An 8,777-nucleotide genomic window follows, 5' to 3' on the forward strand; every position below is an offset into this window, starting at 1 on the left:
CCCGTGTCCCCTGAATCGGCAGGCGGACTCTCAACCACTGCGCCACCAGGGAAGCCCTAAATAAAGTATATTTTTAACATTTACTTTCCATTGTTGCATTTACTTTTCAATGAGGCAACTACAGATTTAAAATAACATATTATTATATATGTTATATAACATATAACACATTATATTTTCAATAGATAGCACTGCACTGTGACATCATCATTAGGAGTGTAATTAATTAAAGATTTGGGGCTTCCCTGGTGGCACATTGGTTGAGAGTCCACCTGCCGATGCAGGGGACACAGGTTCGTGCCCCGGTCCGGGAAGATCCCACATGCCGCGGAGCGGCTGGGCCCATGAGCCATGGCCGCTGAGCCTGCGCATCCGGAGCCTGTGCTCAAAAAAAAAAAAAAAAAAAGATTTGGAATCCAGTTAGTAAAATAGATGCAAATGAATAGGGTAGAGACGGTGGGCATGAAGGTATGTGTAGTGATAGAATTGCAAAATTGGTTTCAATAATAAATATAAAAATCAACAACGTGAACAAATAACAATTATAGTTTACACATTCAGTAAATATCTCTTATGTGTGTGTATGTGTATCAGTTCATATTTAGATTTTAGCTTAGGAGCTTTGCACAGATTAGTGGGGGTTATTGAGGATCAGGTTAGAGATTTATTTCTTGGACAAGCTCTCAGGGGGCTGTCCTTTCAGAGGTCATATTCAGCCCACAGGTGTCTCAGGCTGAATCACCCACCTAAATGTCTATGTGTTCTCAGCCTGTCATGTGCGGTTTAAGACTTCTACGGTTTTATGAACACATTTTTCGATGTTCTATTCCTGTCATTTTAACACATTAAGGAAAATTCACTTTGCTCAAAACTGTTTTTCTAACTTCTCTCAAACATATCACGTATTTTGATGATTTCTTAGCAGTGTTTTCCTTCTGAAAATGCTGTGTTCATTCTTAAAGTCATGTAATAATTTTTAATACTTAAAATCTAAAATGTAACTTATGGTGTAATAAAATTTAAACTTCTTTTAAAACCACATCAGAATTGGTCTGTTACTGACGGAACATTTATAAAGGAAAGAAGAAAGGAGCTTCATACTTACTAATTGCTTCCTATGTTTAATTTTCCCATAGTCACAGCTCTGCTTCAGCTTCTTGCGCTGAAAAAATTTTCCCAAGACTACTGAGCTTAGCAACATTAGTTGTACTAATTAATCCTGATGATCAACCTAACTTAAAAATACTTTATCATTTTTGTGTTACATTTTGTTTTTAAATTACTTCTGCAAATTTATTTCACGAAAACATTTACTTTAAAAGATATTAGTTTATCTAGATTTAAATGACACCAAACTTACGGTGCAGTTTTAAATAATATTTCACAAAATCAACATTTATACTGTGGTATGGAAGGATGAAAATCAAAGTAACTTGGGTAAAATAAATTTAAAACATCCAAATGGAATGTTATGGCGATTTTATCAGATTTGGGTCATCAGAATTTTTCATCGAACCTGGTTCAAATTTTTCATAATAGTCTTGACTTCACCTTGACTTTCATCTATTAATGTCTTGTCAATTATTCTACATTCTCAAAGAGTGACTTCTAAGAGAGCTCTGAAAACATTTGCAGATCAAAATTTAAGAAAAATAAGAAATAAAATTTCTTTTGTAGTCATGTAAATCCATTAAACTCTGCTGAATCTTGTTTAAGCAAACTTCATTATTGGAAAATCTGCTACAGTTAATTGTGGGATGCTTCTTAGATGAATTCTGGTAAAGTAACAATTAAAAAACACGTATGGAATTTTGGAAGAAAATATACTCAAAGCAGGCACTGAAGCTAATTATGATGTCTTCACTGGGTTAGTTTATTTAGATTTGTTTAACCATGTATTATTTTAGTGTTTAAATGTTGCCCTGAAGCTCACTGGTTCGTGAAGGTGGACATTAAAGAAAATTGCTTAGTTGAGCAAAGCTGTATGCAGATATATAATGGATAGTCAAAATCTACAATGCCGCCGTAAAGAAATTACTTTTTGAGGCACGTGGAGTACTATAGTTACTGTATATTTAAATGCAAGAGATAGAAACTGATGGAGTCTTGCTTAGTGACCCATTATAGAGTCTTTAAAGGTCAGAGGATTAAATTCTACAGGAAAGAAAAAAACATAGTGATGCATCTCATAAGAAATAGGTAAAAACAAATAAAACATCTCTGTTTTACCGCAGCTCAAAACTGTCTAATTCGATGGCTTGCTATTTATTTCAGCATCCGTAAAAATGATGTGAGCAGTGTTTTCCTTAGAGTAGTGTGCTGCAGGTTTTATCCGTTCAGTGAAAATCGTTTTTATTGCTGTTTCAGCGGGAAGAAGCATATGACACTTGCTGACATTGTAAATTTAAGTACATATCAAAAGGTGCCATTTGATATACAATAGAATCCTGAAAAAGAATATGTGTGTGTGTGCGCACGCGCGTGCCTAACTGCATCGCTTTGCTGTACACCGAAACTAACAGGATATTGGAAATCAACTCCACTTCATTTAAAAAAACAAAAGGTACCATTTGGTGATCCCTAAGGGGATCAGGTAGAGTAGTAGGTAACACACAGGATGAGCTTATTCAGCTCAAGTTCTGTCCCTTTTCTTTGAGCTCAAAACTGCCTGACCTTGAGTGAGACTTTTCTAAAAAATTGAGGAGCGACAAGGTTACCTCTAAGATGTCTTCCAATTCTGTGGTTAAAAGCCCATCTTTCTCGAGTCAAAGAGACCTGGATCTTGGCCCTAATTCTGTCACTTAGGAGTTATCTATACTGGGAAAGTTATGTAATGTTTCTAAGTCTCGTCACTGACTGCAGACATGAAGCGTGCCTCCCTTATAGGGGAGGGTGGTCGATGGGATAAAGTGAGATGTGGGCAGTATCCCGTTGCAAGTGCTTCTCAGTCTTAACTTCTGTCATGTGTCGCAAAAGCCTATCTTCAACATGATTGACATCCTGACAGTCTCCTCTGAAAATCAAGGGAGGAAGGACAAGGCGCTGTTGTGTTATGCGAGGATATAACCTGGGCACCGCATTAAACGGTCTCGGGAATCTTGGGGGTGAGCACACTGTCGCTGACTCCAGGTGGCAGCTGTGGCTGTGAGGGTGGCAAGAGTTTGGGGTGGCCCAAACCCCCCTCTCTGAGTGGAAGCCGTCTTTGGAGTTACTGTTGCCCTCAAGAACATCTTTCCTTTCAACCTTCCAGCTGGACTCGGCATGCTTGGTCTCTGGGGGGCTGGCTTCTACGCGTTCTTGGCGGTGCCCGTCACCCCATCCTGTTCCTTTCCTCAGCTCTGCACGTGTGGCAGGAAAGCAGACACAGGCAGGGCATCATCACCTGACCTTGCTGGGTCCCAGTTAAACTTTATTTATGGGCACTGACAGTTAAGTTTCATATCATCACGTGTCACCACATATTCTACTGCTTCCAATGTGTTTTTCAACCATTTAGAAATGTAAAAACCAGTCTTAGGAGTGGATCAAACCCAGGCAGTGGGGCTCGGTCCAGTGGCAGTACTTGGCTGATCTCTGTTCCTGCCTAGAGGGTCCTCGTGTGCAGGAGGTGCCCCTCAGTGTCTGGTCACCTCTCCCTAGTTAAGACTGTCTGGGATACACGCAAAACATGTTGAAAAGTTGCAAGTCGCTTTTATACATGAAATTCTGTAATCCTCATTAGCACCTTGAGTGGTTAGAACAGTCAACTCCATTTTATATGTGAGACTGAAGCTCAGATCACAGCTTCCCTGTGGCTGCACCCATTGCCCTGGATGCCCCTGCCCCCAAAGTTTGATACCATCTCCGTGTCTTCCAGAGCTTGACACCGCCATCTGTGCCCACTCAGATCTGCACAAATGTCTCTAACAGATGCCCTAAGTGCGCAGTGGAAACAGTTATCTTAAACCGCACGCAGGTATTTACAGGGCATCATTGAGTAGCAAACACTGCTTATGTTTCCCGTCGTTTCTAACACGTGTCACTAAGTGGATAGTTTTGGAGGCATTGATGGAAGTAATTTCTTAACTTTGAATTGAGTCAGTCAAATGGCAGGAAACTTTTATTATGTATAGAGAAGGTAAAGACTTTGAATGAGATTTAAAAAGATCTCTGTGAATATCCCAAGGAAAAGGGCCATGAAGTCGCCAGATTGCACACCCCTGAGGATGCTCTGTCTGTGGCTCATTTTCCTATCCCTCGGGGCATTTTGTATAGTGTTTTTTACGTGTAGAAAAATGCTCAAATACAGAGTGAGTGAAAATGTGATTTTCGTCCCTTCTTTCCAAAGCGTTGGTGCAGAGAGCTGCTTAGAGATTGTATGTGCTCACCCTTTACCTTGCACACATTCAAGTTTTATCGTAACTGGAGAGAATGTAGACTTTGCTAAGCCATTTGGAGCCTGCCTTGGAACAGAGAGAGTGTTTTCAAAGCTCATCAACTTTGGAGTCATAATTAAAACGCTGGTAAAAACAGAGATTTTGTTGTCACTCCAGGGATGCCACAGTGCCCCTAGGACAGATAGGAAGCGTGGGCTCCCTCTCTACTCCCCGCCAGCCCCCTCCTCGCTTGAACCGCCTCTGGATGTTCGAGCCACAGAGAGTCTTAATAACAGGGTCAGGTGATCATCACGCTCTGATAAATTCCCACCAGCTCGATTCCAGTTCCATTTGTGCAGGAATCTCTGGAGCTTCTCCGAGTAACTAGGCCAATGGGCTCCTGGCTTCATTAGGGTTCTTTGATAAATACCAGCAGACTTTGGGGGCTCAGTGAGAAAGATGTGCGATCTCAGAGCCCTTAAGGTGTGCATCACTCAACACATCATTCCTGCCGTCACTGGGGACAGCGGGTTACAGAATGGCACTTTTTTTTTTGGCCCTATTTAAGAAGATGCCGTTTAATTGCAGCCTTGTATGCTATCATGGGTGGCTCTTAATACACAATTTAATATAAAGATCTGGGTGATCACTGGCAAAAGCTGACCTAAAAGAAATTCTGTTGTGACTTGATAAAGTAATGCTCTCTTGATTAGAAAGGAACTGAAAATCCCTCATGTTTCGTTGAATGTGTATTGTCAAATTACCTAGCCAAGAGCATTCAAAAGGAAAATCTTGTCTTTATCTGCAAAATGCCTGATATTACAAAGATAAAAACATCCATTATAAAAAGAAACTTAAGATGGAATATTTTTTTAACCATTTAAACTTTGCGTTTAAGACCAGAATTTTCCTCTTATTAACTCCAAGAAAATAGTGATTGATCACATTTCCATTTCCCAACCAAGTGTCCTGCCAGATAGAGGCTAGTTGTGATTTAAAATGAGACAGAGGATTAGAGGCAGTGCGGCTGTTGAACCGCGTGGGCTCAGGGGACAGAAAGGCTGGATTCCAAGGCAAGAAGATCCAAACGCAATTCTGGATGCTCTGATCCAGAAGTTGGGCTCCACCCTGTTGCCGGTTTTTAAAAAAAAATCTTTTGCCCATCCCAAGGTATCTGGCTCCATTACTAGTTGTAGAAAGGGTAGCATTGGCCCAGTTATTTAAACAACCAGTGCCTCTGTTACTTCATCTGTAACATGGGAAAAAGAGTAAAGTGATCTCATGCGGCTGTCATGAGGATTCCATGAGCTGATGCCTGCAAACCACTTAGAAGCGTGTAGATGCTACATGGGTGTTAGGTAATGATCGGGGTTCTCGCACTCAGTTGTGTTTCTAAAGTAGCACCAACACAGTTCATTTAATGTCCAATATGTATAAACATCTGTATTATCTTCACTAGATTTGAATTTAGGAAAATGTATCACTTAACAACTACGTATCTGACAAGAGTCAGTGCGTTAGAACCTTTCACTCACCTGTGATTGTGCCACTTTGACAGTCTTTCAAGCTTCCTTTATTTTCTCAATGGAAACAGTGTTGATGTCTTACAGGTGTGTTATTGTTAGGGTTACATAAGGTAGATCTGCACACATTTTCTCTCTCACCCTTTACAAAAGGAGAGCCCTCAGGTTATCAATCATTGAGTGACAAGTCATTCATGCGTTTTTTTGTTTTGTTTTCTGACTTAGACATTTTCAGTCTCTTGGCACCATATTGCCAAAGACATTTATTCCTGGCTCAGCTGACACTGTTATGCTTTGCGTTTTCTCTTTTGCTCTTTCATCACAGGGCCCCTCTCTGCATGTTTTTGAGCCTCTATCTGACCATCTCTGCCTCACAAATGCCACTTTCCTTTCAGTTATTTGAGGCAGTAAACTGGGATCTGCCAGATAGATCTGTCTTAAGGTTAAACAATAGATTTTTTTTAAGTGTCACAAAATATGGACCACCATGTACTCTATCCTTTCAACTTAAATATGATCCTGGAAGTAGAAGCGGGTTACTCATCTTTTAAACACTACTGTTTTCTGGTGTATTCATAATTCAGTGTCTCATCGTATGCTTACAGTAACCTTGACGTTACTCCCCCTGAAGGTCCGAGGTGAGAGGTCTCATATCAGTGGTAGAAAATTCTCTGTCTCACCCTCAGCAGCCCCAGACAGGAAGACCAGACTCCCGACTCTGCTTTATTTCAAGTGTTTCTTCTAACTTTTGTATTACCTGCTAAAGCAATAATAAAATATCTCGAAAGCTAAAAAGATGTTGGAGATTCAGGGTGCGAAGCTATCGCTGAATTCTGCCTTCTCAGTAATTTGCTGTCAAATGATGCACAAAACACTCAGAAGGGAGCAACACCAGTGTCTCCTTTGCTAGGGTTAGCTGATGGCTTTGGAGATGACAGCGTGCTACTCTGAGTCAGGAAATCTATACAGCTACGGTTCGTCACTTGCCTCTGACATCCAGTCAGTTCTGGCTTCAGAGGGAAAATTATAAAAACTGAGATTCCCTGACAAAGGTTTGAAGACTGCAGGGTCAGTCATCACTCAGAAACTCTGCTCAGAGCACAGTTGCTTATATCTGTGAGACCACGGGATTGATGGAAAGGGGAATTCCAGGCAGTGGCTTCATGACAAAATAAAGGATGTCAACTGCCTTGCAAGCTGCAGACAGGACATCACAGGCTCACTGGGAAGGGATGGCAGCTGCTCTGGAGAGACCAGCTGGTGCTCTGTCATTTAACAGTTTTGAGCCAAAATGTGAGGGAGACTAAAAATCAGAGCTGCAGAACCAAAATCACCAGCTAGGCTTGCAAGCCCTGGTCACAGACAACAGGTTGAATGAGTTTAGGGGACCTCAAACCGTGCATCAGCTTTGTCCTGTTTCCTTCCAGGATGGAGACAGAGGTCAGAGAGACGAGCAGTGGTGCAGGCGAGAGCAGTCCTGGGGGTGGCTGGACTGAAATGCTCACATGGACATGAATATAGATGATGAAAGGACAGCCCGGCAGGCTGTGTGGCTGCCCGCAGGGGACACAGTGATTTAGTGGCAGAAGTAGGAACCGGGCTCTGTGTGTTCTTATTCTCATCACATCTGTCACAGCCCAGGTTCATAGAAGGTTGTCTTCCTTCTTCAGGGCTATTTCCTTTTAATTACAAATGGGAAAGGAAATCAGACCCCTCTCAAAAAATAGTAGGGTGTTGATAAGTCATTTCAAAACTGCCATAGGGTGTTATGCATTTGCCAGAATCATGTTTATTTGCTTTACCATATCAGGAAAATGGAGAGAAATATCTTCTGAGATTTTGAGAATAGGATAAAAATGAACTTTGGGGGGATAACCTAAAGTCTAATTTGATGTTAATTTCTCTCTCTCTCTCTCTCTCTTTTTCTATGCATATACACTCTCACTATATGTATTTGTGTATACATTTAAGAAGTGTACATATATATAAAGATTAGTGCAGAAACATCATTCTATGTATATATAATTCCTTTAAATACGCAATATACAAGGTTGAATTATAACGTGAAATAGATATTTTTCGTTCTTGACTGTGGTACTTATTGATGGATGTCATATAGTGTTCATTTAAAGTGGGGATTTTTTTCCCTAGTTTTATTGAGATATAATTGACATGCATCACTGTATAAGTTTAAGGTATGCGGCATAATGGTTTGACTTACAAAGTGGGAAAAGTCTTGGAAGCATATGGTACATTTTATTCCTCAACGAGATAAAAGTTGTCTTAGCTGCCACTTTACAAGTTAACCAGTTAATTAATTTCTATGAAAAGATTAATATAGTAACTATATGAATTTGGATATTGGAAAAGCTTCTTTTAAAGACAGAAATTTAAAGCAGAGCCTAATGAAGTTACAAAGCTAAACACATTGATTCCTCTAAAATATCCACCTGGCAAACCAGCATCAGAAAGGATTCTAACTGCTTGTGTATCCAATCAGCGTCATCTAGGAAAACCTATCACAGCCAGGAGATGGATGGGCTTTCCTGCCTTCTAATACTTAATGTATGTCAACAGCATAATGGATCTTTGGAAGTAAGGTTGATTAATGTTATATTTAAATAGATAATGATTTTTCTGCATGAAAAATAAGCATTTGGGGGAAAGTGTGGTCTGGGGAAGATCCCAGGAGCAGAATGCCAACAAAGAAGACTTTTCAATACAGTTTAGCCACTAGTTTTGCTATGTGAACTTTGGCAAATCACTTAGATTTTCTTCATCTATAAAATACATGTAAAAATAATGGTCCCACAAAGTCATGGTAATAAGTAAGTGAAGCTCCATGTCACCCAGCATGGGAGGCAGGGAAATACAAGTACTGTATAATGGTCTCTTTCCC

General features: G+C 40.4%; 1 protein-coding gene across 1 annotated transcript in view; it reads left to right on the plus strand.

Annotated features, from left to right (window-relative positions):
- LOC103077051 (CUB and sushi domain-containing protein 1-like) overlaps positions 1-8,777 on the plus strand; it is a 902,706-nt gene that overhangs the window by 498,678 nt on the left and 395,251 nt on the right. The window lies entirely within an intron of this gene.

Source organism: Lipotes vexillifer, unplaced genomic scaffold (genome assembly GCF_000442215.2).
Source record: "Lipotes vexillifer unplaced genomic scaffold, Lipotes_vexillifer_v1.1 scaffold864, whole genome shotgun sequence".
In the NCBI taxonomy this organism is placed as follows: domain Eukaryota; kingdom Metazoa; phylum Chordata; class Mammalia; order Artiodactyla; family Lipotidae; genus Lipotes; species Lipotes vexillifer.